This window comes from Pleurodeles waltl, chromosome 5, assembly GCF_031143425.1.
Source record: "Pleurodeles waltl isolate 20211129_DDA chromosome 5, aPleWal1.hap1.20221129, whole genome shotgun sequence".
NCBI lineage: Eukaryota > Metazoa > Chordata > Amphibia > Caudata > Salamandridae > Pleurodeles > Pleurodeles waltl.
The window spans coordinates 1,502,174,746-1,502,191,589 of NC_090444.1; the positions used below are offsets into that span (position 1 = coordinate 1,502,174,746).

At 42.3% G+C, this 16,844-nt stretch overlaps 1 protein-coding gene across 1 annotated transcript in view; it reads right to left on the reverse strand.

Moving 5' to 3' along the window:
• LRRC1 (leucine rich repeat containing 1) overlaps positions 1-16,844 on the reverse strand; it is a 361,772-nt gene that overhangs the window by 278,125 nt on the left and 66,803 nt on the right. The window lies entirely within an intron of this gene.

Genomic DNA, 16,844 nt, shown 5'->3' on the forward strand with positions numbered 1-16,844 from the left:
GATTCCGACAAAACCACAGCACCGAGACCGCGCTCCTCGCCACCACAGACGACATCAGACGCCAAATGGACAACGGCGAAACATCAGCCCTCATTCTCCTGGACCTATCAGCTGCCTTCAACGTGGTATGCCATCACACTCTGAGAACCCGCCTCTTCGAAGCCGGAATACAAGAAAAGACCCTCGAGTGGACTACATCCTTAATTTCCAACAGAACCCAGAGAGTCCGCCTCCCTCCCTTCCGCTCCAAAGCCACCAAACTCATCTGCGGTGTACCCCAGGGCTCATCCCTCAGCCCAACTTTATTCAACATCTACATGGCACCCCTCGCTCAAGTAGCCCGCCAATACAACCTCAACATCATCTCCTACGCCGACGACACCCAGCTCATCCTCTCCCTCACCAAGGACCTCCACACCGCCAAGTCCAACCTCCACGAGGGAATGCAGGCTATTGCAGAATGGATGAGAAACAGCCGCCTGAAACTGAACTCGGACAAGACGGAGGTCCTCATCCTCGGACCCAACCCCTCCGCCTGGGACGACTCCTGGTGGCCAACATCTCTAGGAACCCCACCGACACCGACCGACCACGCACGCAATCTGGGCTTCATCCTCGACTCCTCCCTCTCCATGTCAAAACAGGTCAACGCAGTCTCCTCCTCCTGCTGCTACAAAACTCTCTGCATGCTCCGCAGGACCTACAAGTGGATCCCAACAGACACAAGAAAAACAGTGACACAGGCCCTCGTTAGCAACAGGCTAGACTACGGCAACGCACTCTACACAGGCATCCCGACAAAACACCTGCGGCGCCTCCAACGCATCCAAAACGCCTCTGCCCGACTAATCCTCAACGTACCACGCGGCAACCACATCACACCCCATCTGAGAGACCTCCACTGGCTCCCCATTGACAAGAGGATCACATTCAAGCTCCTCACCCACGCACACAAAGCACTCCACAACACCGGACCTGCTTACCTCAACAACAGACTCAGCTTCTGCTTCAGCCCCCACCGACAGCTCCACAGACCTCGCACTGGCCACCGTCCCCCGCATCTGTCGAAAGACATCCAGCGGCAGATCCTTCTCCTACCTCGCCGCCAAGACATGGAACACTCTCCCAACCAACCTGCGACGGACCCAGGACCTACTCACCTTCAGAAGACTCCTCAAGACCTGGCTCTTCGACCAGTAGCAGCGTACCCCTCCCCCCCATACCCCCTCCCCCCATACCCCCCACCTCAGCGCCTTGAAACCCTAACGGGTATGTAGCGCGCTCTATAAATATATTGATTGATTGATTGATTTTCAAGCAAGCCCTTAGAAGGGTCTCCTGAGCTTAGACTTGCCTTTTAAGCCTAAGAATCCTTCTTTTGACTGAGATCTTTAATGTGAACTACATATAGCAAAATGTTCTTAATCCATGGACATGAACTTTACTTTTTGGTTGTATTCTGTGCATTTTAGGTTTTAAATATTCATGGCTTCAGGTAAGTGGAGGTTTCATCAAACATTTTAGGTCACAAATGGCAGATCAATGAGGTATCATAGTTCATCTAGCACTTTGGATCAGTTCTCTTAAGTGCACTACGGCTGTATGCTTTTGAGGGGTCAGAAAAAGAATGGACCAGTGTTAAATGGTTCTATTTGACAGCTTTTGAGTCATCATATGTATTAGTAACGCAGGTGATGAAATATCTGGTTGTCATTGTGATAGACTTCAGTGCCTAAATTTGTATTTTATCGAAGAGCCAGTAGAATAAAGTCTCCTTTATGGGTCTTAGCCTTGTATTCCAGCAATTTGTCAAGCTTAAGTAGCTACAGTAAATGAACGGCAAACTCTGCAACAGGAGGTAGTGTACATGGTCTCCCCGAATAGGAAACAGTGACATTAACAATATCCTTCACCCAGAAGTGCATGGTAGGCCTAATAGCAGTCTTCCATGTAGTAGATTATAGGCACCATTTTATAGCTCGGGCTTTTTACTCAGCTGATAAGGAACTATTTTTGCAGGGTTAGATGGTATATTGACAGAAGACTTTGGCTCGGATGACTTTCCCTTTCACCTCTGAAGTATTCGGTTTCACGTGTTAGGTCTGTCACTACGTATTTTATCAGCTTCTACCACAAATTCAGGAGGACTAGCTTATTAATCAGTGAAAGCGCCTTTTCACTGGTTGGCAAGTTTGTGTAGGTTGAATGCGAGAAAGAGGCAATGGCTGGATGAAATGGTGCGTGCCAGTGCTTGGATTGGTGACTATGTCGAGCAAGTATTGGATGGCTGGTTAAATAAGTGAATGAAAAGATGAGTGCAAAGATTAATGTAGGGGAAAGCACAGTGTGGTGGTAAGTGCAGTGGGAGAGGCAAGGGAAGTCAGGAGTAGGGCAATGCTTTAAATGGAAATACAGAAGTGCAGATCCGCAATATTTAGAGTATCCGTTTGTCCTTGACAAGTGCTGTTACTCTCCAATTAAATGTATTGCAGGAGTGTTGAGAAATTAAAGTACTCTCCCTTCCAAATTAAAGAAGTTCAGGTGCTCAGGAACAAGCAGTACCTGCCAATTTAAAGCACTGGAGTATGAAATAGATTGTACAAAGGTGGATGGGTATTGTGGAGAAGGTTATTGGGCAGCAGCTGCGCATAGGGATCGGAGAAAGCATGTTGAAAGGGGCATTGTTTGGGGATAGGCGTAAGTGTTGGGGGTGAGGTAAAAAGCAAGTCTGGGAAACTACATTCCCCTGGTCTCCAATAACAAGAGTTTTTGTCCTGTGTGTATTTGAATAGCCAAACCCAATACAAAGATGTAATGTCTTGCAAATAACTGCAGAGGCAAAGATGCAAGAGGAGACTTTCCCAGCCTCTGGAGCCTCCTAGTTTATTGCTGCCATTCATTGATTTGGCAGTGAACTCACTCTGAAGAACTGGACTTGAGGCTATGGGCGGCTACTCCTTCTAGGAAAGTGATATTATGGTCCTGCCCCTCAATGCAAGAGGGATACCCCCTCCTAATAAGGTTTTGCAGCTTAGGCTGGTTGGTGGACAATTTGCTATTGCTGCGAACATACCCAAAGCTTGCTCTCATATACCACAGAGTGATGAGTGGCCTACGAAGCTTTTAAGGAAGAGGAATTCTAGTACATGTGTTTGGTTCTCGAGTTCAGTTGACTTTGGGGGATAGTTCTTGGGGCAAGTGGAGTGGGGTATTTTAATGAACCCCTATGCCTGTAATGTGGTCTCCACTGTGCAACAGTGCTTTAAAGTGTTACTTTCAATTTCTGTGACTGTGTATAATCTCCCTGCTGGTTATACAGTAGTTTAATCCTTACAATTGGATCCTTGTCAGCAGTACACAAGCCGGTGGAGATGGGAGGCCAGTGATGGGTACTTCTAGCAGGTGCAGTGTATGTGGGTTAACATGTTTGCAAAGGCAAAACTGTGGGCAATGCTATGCTGGGTGCCTATGGTTTTACCAAGTTGAGGCTCCCCTCACGCACTCTGAGCTAACCCTGGGGGTCTCATGGTGGGAGGTGACATAGAGCCAGCTAATTTTCTTCTAACATTTGCAGTGAGCTGCAGTCCCACAACACATCACTCTACCCATACTTCAAAGTAACTACCCATGCCCACAACAGCAAGGTTACACTTTGCGCATCTGTTGTTCCACCAGAAGCCTTACTAAGTTGCCAAACTGCACAATGGCAGCACACAAATGTACATCACAGGCTGAGAAACCCACACAGCTCGTCAGTCTCACTTAGGTATTACACAAAATTCCTTCTTCCACATCTGTTTTCAGCAGACTACAGCATATCTCTCAGGAGATAGCTTAAAATGATTTGAAATTCACTACTGGCGAGTTCAGTAAGTTCAGTAAGCACTCCCAGCACATGTAGGAAGAATTGCTTCATCACCCCTGCTATTTTGGAATTTACAGCCTGTTTAGATTAAGCAAGCAGTAAAACAGATATACAAAGGTTTTACTCTTATTAGTCGGCATGTTACACAGAAGGAATACCACACACCACCAAAAACAGGATCACTTTACTGCTCAGCCTCAGGTTACCCTTGATTTCAAAACTATCTTCATGATATACTGTATACATACTCCAGAAATATGACAAACTGTAGCATATTGTGTGTGAGCATGCATATATATATGCACTCGTCTCCACTCGATTCCAAAGGAGAGGCGGCACTCCAAGAGCGATGGTTATAACAGACTTTTATTGGCGAAAGGATGATGATGTTGGTGTAAGAGCGGTGGAACATTTTTTAAGAGTAAGACCTGTCAAACTTTATGAACACAGTAAGATGTTGGTGGCTATGATTAACTGGTGTTTACACCACAATATCTTCCTTTTGAATAATGAAATTTTCCAACAACAGTGTGGGATGGCGATGGGAAGTTGCTTCGCTTCCAGTTACACTAATCTCTATATGAGATGGTGGGAGGAGCAAGTATTAAATAATCCCCCTCTTGATATATGGAATGATCACATTACTATGTGGCTGAGATATATTGACAATATCTTTGTCATTTGGCAGGGCGATGAAGTAAGTGCTAGAACTTTTATACAACAGATCAATGCAAATAATCTAATTTTAAAATTTGTTGGCAACATATCCGCAAAGGATATTGAATTTCTTGATGTCAAAGTGTGTGTACATGATGGCAAACTGCAAACCACAATGTATAGAAAGCCCACAGCAGGGAACAGTATATTACATGCACGTAGTTTGCATCCTCTTCCCTTGAAAGAAAGCATTCCGTTTGGGGAAATGCTGAGAGCCAAAAGGATTTGCAGTACCCAAGAACACTGTGTCAAGGCACAAAATGAAATTACTTCAAGACTCAAATGTAGAGGCTATTCTGTTAAGACATTAGAAAGAGCCAAAAGGAAAGTTGATGCCCATACTAGAGATTCGTTGTTGTTTAAATCGGACCATACCAGTATGGACAAGCAGAATACACAAACTCAGATAAGATTTATCATGACGTATAAATCAAGCGCATTATCAAATTAGGAATTTAGTGCGCAAACACTGGCACGTACTCCAAAGTGACCCAGTTATAGGTAAAACCATAACAAATACACTGTCTATAACATATAGAAGGGGTAAACCCATGCGGGATGTGTTAGTTAAGAGTGACATTAGAATTAAAAGTCCGAAATCCGCCTGGTTGGCCCAACCTGATGGTTTCTTTAAATGTCTCAAATGTAAGGCGTGCAAAAACGGTGCAAACATGCGACAATTGAAACAAGAAGGCCGAGTTGTCCATACTATTAAAGGTCACTATACGTGCAAGAGTGAATACGTCATTTATATTCTGTACTGCAAGTGTCCAAAAATATATGTGGGCAGTACTAAACTACAAGTTTACAAAACGCATACTGCAACACCTGAGAGCCATACAAAATAATGACACATACCCAGTAGCAAGGCATATGCACAACTACCACGCAGATAACACTTTAAATATCAGCTATAGCTTTATAGATGGCATTGTAGATTATATCAGAGGCGGAAATAGAGAAATTAAGTTACGTACTTTAGAATCGAGGTACATTATTAAATTAGATACAAAGGAACCTAATGGATTGAATATCCATGAAGAATTGGATTAATATGTACAGCCAAGATAGCTATAGCAGTGAACAGCGATTACCACTGAGTGTAAAATTCATATCATGTAAATACTGACACCTCTGGGTATGGGCCAGTGGATATTGTATATCTTACAGTTTATATATTATATTTTATATTTAATTATGAAAGTAACTAGGTACATTTTGAGTATAGCATACTTGATCTGATAATGCATGTGGTGATCTAAGAGTATGGTTCACTATTACTATTTTTTACTGAATTAGGACAGTACGATTCTATTCATTTATTATTTTTTATTATTTTCTATGGTACATTATTTTCGGTTTCATTTCCGTTTGAAATGCTAGCTTATAATGTATTCTCTATTTCTATTCTAGTAGAAATATTCATGCTTCATCATTTCCGTTCATTTTTCCCATTTGAAATGCTAGCCTTGAAATGTAGCGACAAAGCCGCAGGATTGATGTTATACAAGGAGAAAGTAAATGGGATACATTATAACTTTAAACACGTTAGTGCGCAGTCTCTCACATGACTGGGATACAAGGTATATAATGCTACTTTAAAATGGCGATCGCGAGGTTGATGAAGGCGGAGAACGCCGAAACGTGTCCTGCATTTCGCCAATAAAAGTATGTTATAACCATCGCTCTTGGAGTGCCGCCTCTCCTTTGGAATCGAGTGCATATTTCAGATGTGGTGGCGCGCGTCCAGGCTGGCACCCTCGACGTTTAGGAGCACCAGGGAACGCCGATCCAGTGTATGTATGTGTGTGTGTGTGTGTGTGTGTGTATATATATATATACACACACACACATACATATAAATACACACACACGCACACACAAACACACACGTGTGGGAAAAAGACAGCTAAAAAGGTTAGTTCATTCAACAAACACAAACCCAAAAGACCTGAAATTAGCCGGTTACAGTATCCAAAATGCACATCATAACTCGCACCGCACTACCTGTTTTACTCTTGGTAGACAGTTATGTTCTCCATATGATAAATGGCACACATCAGAACCTCATCAGGCTTGTGTTTGCTCAACCATAATCAATCAATCTCCATCTATGTTTTTTCAGTGAATTTCTACGGACATTTTTATGATGTACTGCACTCACCTGCCATGTACCTATTCCACAGTGTGCTCTGCCTTTGGCCGTGCAATGGGGGGGGGTTGGCCACAGAGCCTCCAGCAAGCCTTCTGTGCATCCTTCCCTCCTCCCCTGGGCCTTACCCAAACCCTAGACTTGGTTGTTTGGCTTTTTTTTTAAAAAATGCCATTATTTTTTAAACCAGGAAAATGGAAATTTGCAACTTTTCTGGAAAAGAAAAATGTTTTGGGTGCCAGTGTCCAAAAACAAAATAGCAGCCGAAAATGGTGATTTTCTTAAAAATCGTGAATGGTTTTATTATGGTCAAATTCATTATTGTTCGCCAATTTTAGCACCCTGGTGATCCCCCCTACCCCCCAAAGACAGGCACTTCTCACAATGCCTCTCCTTAACCGTGGAAGAGTTTTCCATGATGCCAAATATCAAAATTTTGACCAAAACCGTAATATTCGACATGGCAAAAACAATATTTTGATCTCCTTCATTAATGAATTGTGTCCCTTTGAAATTGAAATGAGATATCATGATTTTTAAAAAAGTGTTAATCCTTTCAAAAGCACACCAGGTACGTTTTTAAAATGTAATATCTCAAAAACTACTCAACAAATTTTCAACCAAACCACGAAAGGCACGCATCCAGAGTGGAGTTAGACAAGCATACAAAGTCTAGAGTTATTGGTTTAGCTGGGGCAGTGTGCAAATTTCTCATAGGAGCTAAAATGGGCAAAAAAATGTTGATCCACAAGCCCCTCTCACCCCCACTCTGAGCCCCATCCTCCCCAGACAAAAACGCACAAAATATTGCACGCTCTGCTCTAACTGCCTACACTAAACGAGTCCCAAATTTGGTGGTGATCTGTCCTTAACAACTAAAGTTAGCCAAATCGAAAAATGCTTTTTATTTAAAAGTAGCAATCACTGATGTGTAATGTATACATGAATATATGTAAAAGCCACAACCACCAGTTAGTGCATTGTTACTTCAATCATTTTAAAATCTGTCTTGACCAGACATATTCAACTATCCTTCTCAAGACAAGAAAATCTACATTAGCCAATATTTTCGAACACTATCTAAGAGATCCTTGGTCAAAGAGTAGTAAGTGAAATGATAAAAAGATGTGCAAGAATGATTTGACACTACATCTAAAAGGCAACTGTGGAACTTATCTGGAAACGATGTGTGCTGTTAGCTTGTCAAGTAATACAGGTATAATGGGTCGCATCCACCGCATTACTCATTCAATGCTTAACGTGGAAGACTCTCTGGCAATTCCTATCAAATGCTTTTTGTATTCAGATGTAATTTGTTTTTTAAGTAAACAGTCACGGGCATTCGGGCATTTAGAAACAAAGTAATTTATTGAGTCACCAAGTACAAGTACTCTAGAACAGCAGAACAATGAGACAGCAGATAAACCCCTATCATAAATAATGTCAACAAGAATACAGATGAAGTAACCCATAAACGTGAGGTCACAAACCTACATTTTATTGATATTTAGTATGTGTACGCTTCTAATGCCCAGCTCTTAAAGATAGCGGTTGTCAGCTATGTGGGCAGAAGGGGAGCTCTGCAAGGTTATTAATGATCTTGTCCCCTCCATCCAGTGGAAGTCTGAAGTTTAGCTCTCTATGCTAGTACTCTACACTTGCAAAATTATGTACCCAGTGAACCTTGCTCCATCCATAAACCACTTAAAAATGCCTGAAAAGCCACTAAAGGCTGCATAAACTGAGATTATTTGGATACTTGTAAAAACATGCTGACTGTAGTAGTGAAGACCGTGTCTATTATCTGAAGGCGCCCTTCCCTGAGCTGAGCCAGATTTAAGTCAAAGGAGAAATCTGAGCTGCAGAGAAAGGTGTAAGCATTTGCTGCAAGCTGCTTTGTATCACCCACAAAGCAAAACATGGAACAGGACCTCTATTCATCAGGAATAAAATAATCAAATACATACGAACAAAGGAACCTCCACTCCTGATAGGCACCTCATCTCAAAAGCCCAGCATTCAAGAAAAAAACATGAGTGGTGCATCTTTCTCTGCTCAAGCAGGCAAACGATGGAGTTAATTACCCCCAAACATATGATCCACAGATAACTATCTTATCTTCGGGAGACTACTTAAGAGTTGGCTTTTCAACATGGCCACCATACTCAAAACATAACTGTTCAGCATATGCCTGTCTATGTAAACGTGAATAATTTCATTATATGTATATATTTAGGTGTGTATTTCTTTGTACAAATATATATACTAATGGTTTAAAAATATATAGATACACTTATAGGTCTGCTTAACAAATGTATATATTACTTAGGCTTAAAATATTTACATACATATTATTTATGCATAACATGTATGTAGGTCACTGTATAGTTAGCATATAAGTTATTTGAATTTATGCTTATGGGTCTCTGCTTTATTTTATCTATCACAATGTGCAAATATGATCATAACAATTGAATCTCTAGGTGCTTCACTATAGAAATATTGGGGGAAACATAAGATAAAAAATAAATATAAATGAACAAAACAAATGCACGAAATTTCAACAAAAAAAATAACACAAAAACACAAATAAATGAACTTTAAGTACAGCAAAACGTGAAAATCGGAGTTATTTATTCATAGATGCACATATGGGACTTTAGATGATACACATTTTATCTCCATTTCCATATACTCGTATACCTTTCTATGTAGATATTTACATTGGAAGCTAGAGCTTATGATGTGGAAGGTAGAGCACAGCAGAAAGACATCAGGCTTCTGCATTCCCTGAAAAGGGTAACAGCCCCTCAATGGAACAGTTTCTTGAGAAGTGGACTGCAATACATTCAAGGCCTGAAAGACTGTCCAAGCTTTGAGGAGAGTGCGCCTAGGGCCCCCTCCAAGGGTCTAAATTGCCAGGATCGGAAAACTACAGTTAATGCAAATTTTGACAGGTCCCAAATTGACTTTCCCAGAATAGACCCAATCTGTCTAGAAGTAGAAAAGTAATTTGAGATGGTGAAGAACAAGATAAGGGAATGTAAAGTAAAATATATGCTGCTCAGCGTGTGACTGGATTCAAGGCTGGTAGACAACTCAATACGACTCCAGTGTCCAAACCTAAGAGCACTTAGTAAAGATATACCAGACTAATTGGCCAGAGATAATACTCAACTATCAGGAAAGATATGGGTTGCAGAGGATGGGACTTTGGTCCAAAAACCTGGAGAAGACAATGCAATACCGGACTACAGAAGAGGGCATGCTCCTTTACTTGTAAGAACAGAGTGGACTTATTCAGCTGGGGGCTGAGGTGGAATGGAATGGGTGGTGGGGGCGCAACAGGGTGGCGGGGGTCATCGTGCTCACTTCTTCTTAGACATTCTAATAATTCATTATTGGGGTGGGGGACTCTTTTTTTGCTCTGCTTTCTTAGTCAAGGATGAGCATTTCAACCAAGGGCAAAGACCCCCTGCCTATGGTAAGACTCAGTAAATGGTTTAATGTTTATTTTGGATTTGGTAGAGGACAGGATGTCAAGTTTAGGGGTGCAGAGTTGTTTTCAACTTCTGAACAGTGTCAGGATTGGTTGGCTTGAGTAGGTGTTCTGGCCATTATTGACATAAGAGATTGTTAGTACCGCTTCACCCACAAGAACAGGCAGAACCATTGATAGCAACATTTTAAGAGAATCCTGTGTTCTCCCATCAATACTAAAGTGTAATGTGAGAGGACTAACTGTTACCACAAAAGACACAGAAAATTGTTACGAGGCAAGGGATGAGTATAATCTTAAAAGAAAATGCATCTAGTTGATGCAGGTTACAAGGGACTGGTGAAGTTGAGGGGACAGTCTTAGTCTATAGTGTAGTCATGCTTTATGGGTCATCCCAGGAGATCTTTTTCAGGTGCACAAGATAGTGAAGGACCATGAGTGGAGGTATGTGTACGTTAATTGCAGAATGAATGGATTACTTAACGTGTACTCACCTACCAAATAAGACATGAACTTTTTTCCCTATGGTTTTGGATTTTGTGTGTCCATTTGTAGATTAGCTTCTTATATGGCCTGGGGGCATGGCCTGCATGATTGATCCTAGTAAAGACCAAAGGACAGACAGAATATTATATACCAAAAATGGAGTTAACAGACCACTGCAAGAAATTATGCCCCAACTGGGTCCACTAGATAGCGGGATAAATCAACACCCTGGAAATAATGCGTATTTGCTTTTCTCTGCTCCCCATGGCTCTTGGAGCAGACCAGATTACTCCTTCATGAGTGATTCTACTGGAAGTTGATGTTAAAACTGTGAATATATGGGCAGAACCCTCTCTGATCTCTCCCAGCTAAGGTACTGCTCCCTGTGAACCCAAACAATTGTTCCCACCTGGAGCTCCAAGCAGAATTACTACCAGATGTGGCTTTTCGATGGGAGCTTCAGGTTGAAATATTATCATTTATATCTAATTATGGGGCCCAGCATGGAAGTGATCAGAGATTTCTTAAAAGGAAAAGTGTGTGGCACTCTGGGACAGCTGGAGGGTGCAGAAAAGACAGAAGAGGAGATGGGCTATATGGAGATAGAAATGGGTAACTTCCTGGAGAGGATGACTAGCCTGGCAGCCAAGAACCAAAAGTTAGGACTAGCTCATGATAACACTAGATAAATGAGCATACACAACCTGTAGGCAACAGTTGAACAGAGAAAGGGATAAACCTGGAATTACTTCAAACAACATGGGTAAACAATAACGATGCAGGTTGGCGTTAATGATGAATTCCAAATGCTCATGTCTGAGCCCTACTCCCAAGCCAACAATCAAGTCAGAGAGATTAACCAATATATATTGGCAGTAAAGTTGCTGCGCCTTACTGAGGAACGGAGGGAAATGCCTGAGGCTACCATTACTGGGGAGAAATTGCCGGATACAGTTAAATAAAATCAATAAAAGATACCCCACCCCAGCATGGATGGCTCCCTGCAAAATTCAAAGAATATACATTGGTCATTTTAGAAAAGCTACAGGAAATGTATATGGTAAACTGTGATATCTTCCGTTTCTGTTAACAATGAGAGATGCCCTGAAAGTGGTAATTCTGAAAAATGATAAAGACCATGTGGACAAAAAGGCCTACCACCCACTATTGGTGATTAAAAGGGAAAGTAAAATCTTTAACAATGTAATTGTAACCAGGTTACTGAGGGGGGTACAAGAATTCATTCATGCACAACAGTTAGGTTTTGTACTGAATAGAACACAGTGTTTTGCATGAGAAAAATCTCCTCAATTTCCACAATGTGGAAGGGATATCTGTGAATTATGCACTGGCCTCTTTTGATAAAGGCCTTGGGTACAGTCGGACGAAAATATATTTTAATCTTCTTGGGGGGCTGTCACCTCTTGCCCATTTTTGAGGCAGGGGATAAACTTCTTACACACTGAACCCGCAGACAAAGTGAAGACAGGACACAATTTTAAAAGTGGAAACACCACTCATGTGGTATCATGAGATGCTGACAATATACTGGTTTTCACACAGGGATTTTGGGCACTACAAAAGTATGCTTTGGAGTTGGACCTTGGCAAAACTGGCAAAAGTCCAAATAGTTCTTGATGGGCGAAATGGAAAGAGGCACCAACACTGAGGCAGTTTTAGGACTGTTGTGGCAACTGGAAAATCTTTAATAACTGGAAATTAAGGTGTTTAACAGTGACTGATGGGAAGTATTAGATGGTAACACACAAATGTAGAAAAAGGAGTCGAGAGGATGTCAAACATTGTGGGCCAACTTAGCTTTCTCACTGAGGGGTAGGGTAAGTTTGGTTAAGGTGGTTGTGCTGCCCAGGTGTCTATGCATCTTCCAAAGGACAACGAGTGCCACAACTGATCTTCTGCAAACCTAACCACCTTATTACTACTATAATATATGCTAGATGGTGCCCCAGGACTTAGCTGGCCACAATGACAAGCCCATATGAATAGAGGGAAAACAGCATTTCCAGATCTGGAGACATAATCCTGATCATGCCACTTATAGTATGCAGCAATTTGGTGTGTTGATGGTCTCAACAGTGAGAAGCTCTTTAAATGGTGGAGACGAGGGAGATGTGTTTACAGAGATGTGAGTCAACCCAGGGAATCTCTCACCCGCAGTCGGACTTCGTTAATGGTGCACATATTGAGTAGGTACATAAGCAAATTTGGGGAGATGCACCATATCATCTGGATGCCACTTCTGTGGTGTATAACTCATTTTAGTACTCAAAGGCAGTGATCCTCAGAGGGATATGCGGTGGGTACACGGTCCTCGGTCACCTATTTAAAGGCCAGTTCTTGACATTGATAGCTGGACAAACACTTTTGGGACTGCAACAAGAACAATTTCTGCTCTATACATGCTTGACCTTTGAGACCAGACAGACATGGCCGGAACTCCCTTAGCAATGCTGACTATGACCAAAGTCATCAAGCAATACCTATACATTATCAAGTAACGAGAAACAACATCTTTGGCCACCTGAAGTGCTTATGGCCAAATGGGAGCAGGACTGGAACAGTTGTTTGACATATTCAGCTTATGAACAAATGGGAAGAGGACTGCACAAGTCCTTTGAGCAGTTCAGGGGGTGCAGTCATATGAACATGTTAAGAAAGCAACACCTAATGCAAGGTTTAAGCTGCTACAGCTGAAACGTTATAACAGGTCTACATGTACCCCCAACACAACTCACAGGCTATATCCCACCTGAGAGGTTATGTGTCTCAAGTACTGTGAAGAAAATTAGACTTATTATGCATGTTGCAGCCATGCCCAATAATCATACACTACTGTGAAGAAGTGGTATGAATTAAGAAAGGGGCGGTGGGCAGACTGATTGCTGCCTTCTGGTATTATTTAGGAAGCCAAAGAGAAGGAAAATGAAAAGAAAATTATTGCCCTTGTGCCAGTTATTAGCCAGACACACAACTCCTATAGACTGGTTGCAGGCCATGGATCCGACCATAGAGAGATGGCGTACAAATATCCTGAAATGGGCAGTGGTAGAAGAGATGCACTTAGCTAAAGTATGTAGTGATCCCACAACGCAAGAGGATATTGCACTATGCAGGGACTTAATTATATGTTGCCTGACAGCTGCCACTTTAAAGTCTCTAAAGAGTCTGCAAAACTATATGCAAAGGAGACAAACTATACATGCCTCTTGAAGTGGGTGAACTACTAGGGGCCACCCTAAGTAAGTTAGCATTGTAGTACAATGGCCTCATCTTTCTTCTTTTCTATTTCGTTGTACTTATGAAAATAGAAAATTACTTAAAAAATAAATGTGTCCATTGCTTCATCAGTAGAAAACGAGTTTTGAAAAAGAAATGGGAAGATTTTGAAAAGTAACTCGACAAAGTATTATGAATGAAAGGGTGAGGAGATATAGTAGTGTACAATAAAGCAAATGTGTGTGTTTACTTATGTTATAAAAGATTAAGGGCCCTATTATGTGTCTGGCGGTCATGTCTGCGGCTGTGGCGCCCTGACCGCCACATTACGTCCCTGGCTGTCAGACTGCCAAAAGACCACCGTCTCCGCCCGGATCTTTGATCCAGACAGGATTACTGTGGTTGTAATCAGCCACAGTGCCATGCTGATTACAACTATGTTCTCTGCCAGCCTTTTTATGGAGGTTCAACCGCCATGAAAATGCTGGTGGAGATCAAGTGCTGGAGGCCACAGGGGGCCCCTGCACTGCCCACGACATTGTCACGCTCCCCAACACCGTGAGAATGCGCCGTCTGCTTAGCAGACACTGCTCATTAGGAGGGTGCTAGGGGCCCCCTGTGCGACGGCAATGTGCCACGTGTTTTCAACAGGGCTGACTGGCAGAAACCTTGGTTTCCACCAGTCATCCCAGTGGAAAACTCGTAATGGGGCCAGGGGGAGACTGCCAGTGTAGTGTTCCGAAATCTATCCTGGAACGGTGGGGTGGAACGGCAATGTGGTGTGAAGGTTAATGGGAAGACGGAGGAGTGAGCTGAGTGTGGGAGTGCCGTGCGGAGTGTTGTCAGCGGGTGGGCCGCATTTGAAGAACTTGAGTAATAAAGAGGTTTAAGTCACTTACCTTCGTTATACTTTGTTTCAACACTGGCGACGAAGGTGGGCGTCGGCTCAATGCCTGAAGACAATCTCCGGCATCCGTGAGGCTCGGTTCTTGGAAGTGGTGATCGGCTCTGCTCACCACCAGATCATCGTCGTATCTGGGACCTTTCCTGAAGGGATATTTCTTCTTGCAGCGGAGGCTGAGGAGAGACAGTCTGAGCTCTTCCTGAAGCGTTGGTCGAGGAGACTCGAAATTAAATGGTGGGCAGAGGCTGCTGCGCACGTGCATTATTATTTTTTTTTTGCTTAACGTGCGCGTGGACACCTCATTCACGCGCTTCAGCTAGTTGCTATGTGTACATAGCAACGTCTTCGGAGTGCTCTGTGCAGCGTCTCCGTCAAGGGTATTCCCTATGCTGTCTGCATTTGCTGTTGCCATGGTTACATGGCGTCCGTGGCCAGGAAAGTAAAACTATTACAGCGTTTCACAGCGCTCTCAAGGGAGTGAAATTTTGGGGGGGGTTTTCTTTTGCTTTCAGTGGATCGCTAATTTAAATGTGTACTTTGTTTATCTTTAAGTACATTGTGCACAGCTTCACAGTATAATCTTGCGCATCTATTTGTGTATTTCATTCAACTTCGAACCTTTGGTTTGGCGGATCGCTGATGTGCACAGCTGGTACCTTTTGATGTGTACTTTGTGTATCTTCAAGTACTTTTACAACGCTGATGTGCACAGCTTAAGTGTGCATCGCGTATGAAATAATCTTTCTTCTGTTATTTTATTCTTTCATAGTTTGCTTGTTGAGATTGTATAATGCCGAACGTCACGGCTCCCCCTTTCTTACTTTCCTCCCCGGGTGAGCCTCCTATCAAATGGGCAAAGTGGAAAAAGGCGTTTGAGCGTTATGCCAAAGTGTGTGGAGCATCGTACTGCTTAGTTACTTCACTGTTTGGGGACGGAAGGTCAAGAGGTATTTGATCACCTTCCCGACGTCCCCGATAGTGAAGCAGTAGATCTCAATGAATATGAGATTTGCATATGCAAGTTAGATATTCACTACTTGCCCAGAGTCACACCATCCTAGAACGTTATTACTTAAGTAAGAGAATACAAAGGGAGGGGGAGACAATTGAAGATTATGTAACAGATCTTAGATGTCTTGCTTCTTTGTGCAAATTTACTTCTTCAACCGATAAGAGATCAATTTATGTTAGGTTGTAACATTGAGAAGATTCGTGAGGAATTGTGGCTTAGGGATGAGCTGTTTTGGTGGTCGCCAAAAGAATAAAACATTCTTTAAAATGCGTGGATGTGAAAGAAAGATTCCTCTAGTGTGGTTTCTGCTGTTTTGGACACAAAAAAAAAATCCTTCTAAGAAGAAAGCATCTGGTTCTTTTCTCACAGGTGGAGATTTTTTTTTTTTTTTTTTTTCGGTGTGACAAAGTGGGGCACTTTGCCAATGATAAAAAAGTGTCCAGCTCTTAGGGTGGCTTGTACCTTTTTGCAAAAAGCAAGGGCATTTTTCCTCTGTCTGTAGATTGAAGAAGGCTAAACAAGGTATATTTGAGGTTCTTACTGACAATGATGAGCATTTGGTTAGGATGATTTTGACTGTGGATAAATTGTGCTTCAAATAGGCAAGGGTAGAGGTCCTCTTGATTTTATTTTGGTTGAAGGGAAGGAGACAAATGAGAAGGTATCAAATGTTTTCTTCTGTCGTGGTCTTAAAAGGCAGTGTTACTCTTCTTAAACTGGACATCAGTCCATGTGCCTACGGTGGAGAAGTGATACATTTGCATGGATATTTTGTAGGGTTAATTGAGTATAAAGGTCGTGTTAGTTCTGGGAAAATGTATGTTTCGAAAAAAGGAGACAGTATTATTAGCTGGTGGCACCAAAAGAACCTTAGATCCTAACAGTGAAATCCAATTATTTTGAAAGACGTTCCCCCTTTTGATTGTATGTCCAATGTTGATCTAGATTTGCAGCAACTTTCATCTGAAGAAT